General features: G+C 39.1%; 1 pseudogene; it reads right to left on the bottom strand.

Moving 5' to 3' along the window:
* Positions 1-472: 472 nt before the first annotated feature.
* On the bottom strand, positions 473-592 carry LOC146822660 (U6 spliceosomal RNA; annotated as a pseudogene).
* Positions 593-1,175: the final 583 nt, after the last annotated feature.

The following is a 1,175-nucleotide window of genomic DNA, read 5'->3' as shown; positions in this document are numbered from 1 at the left end:
AAGAATAGGTAAAGATAAAATGTCATGCGATTTGTGTTATCTGACAAAATTTCAACTTTGATTGACTAAAATGCTCCTTGCAAATAAGATTTAGATAAATTAATTTGATTAACAAGATATTATGAGTTTGTGGTTTTTCCATTAGGACAATTGAGGATTCTGACGCTTAAATGTGTTTTAGCTGGTTCTAGATCACCATCAACCAGTCCAACAAATTGGTCCGTCGACCAAGTGGTGGAGTGCCTTGATGTTTAAGGTTAGGATCCTATAGGTGGTGATGCAGATGTATATTCTGTAAAATAACTTTTCTTCCCTATAGGTAATAAGGTACCCCCCACATGTCCAGCGCATCCCTCCTCCTGTGTGAAGACCTGTGAGAGAAACGTGTGAGTGTTGGTGTTATTGGCCCCACCAATGAATGCGTGTGTGAATGAGTTAGTGTGAGGACGGGTCTGTGACGTAGGGAGGATTTGTAAATGTTGCCCCCCCCCTGGTTTTTACTCTGATTTTGCGTGTTATCCTTGTGCAGGGTGCCATGCTAATCCTCTCTGTATCATTCCAACTTTAGTATCTGTGCTGCAGAAGTGAGCACTTTTTAATTCTAAACTTAATAAACTCTCCACCTGAGTCAGAGGCTATCAAGTCGTACTCCTAGGATCCCTAATATCTGGTAAAAACATAACCACATCCTGAGGATCTAAAATGATTCCTTTCTCCATATCCAAAGGCACTCTCTTGTCACTATCCAAGTTCCAACTGTTGTCCTCACAAAGATCAAATGCATACTCATCAAATTATGATGAACCATATTTAATGTTTTCCTTCAGGTCAAGCCTGAATCTCTTTTGTGCTACCAAGGACACTTTCTTGTATTTCGCAATGTTCTGTGGTGCTTAGACCACTTCTCTTTGAAAAAAGATAAAAAATCCTCATCATATCTCATCGAGATGTTTTCTCTTCATCTTTCTCTTTCTATTCTCTGTCATACCTTTCTATAGAACTCAAACTGAGCACCAAGTACTCCCTTTTAGCAGTTGTTCCTCAGAGTAGTGAGGTGGAGCAGACCAAGTCTTACTAAAGGAGGTAGTATGGAGAAGAAAGTCCGAATTCTGCAAATTTCAAAATTAGGGTTCCCAGTTTTCTGTTTTGACTGATTTTTACAGATAAATACAGAA

Source organism: Triturus cristatus, chromosome 5_2 (assembly GCF_964204655.1).
Source record: "Triturus cristatus chromosome 5_2, aTriCri1.1, whole genome shotgun sequence".
Taxonomy (NCBI): Eukaryota; Metazoa; Chordata; class Amphibia; order Caudata; family Salamandridae; genus Triturus; species Triturus cristatus.
This window is presented reverse-complemented; position numbering and strand designations above follow the sequence as displayed.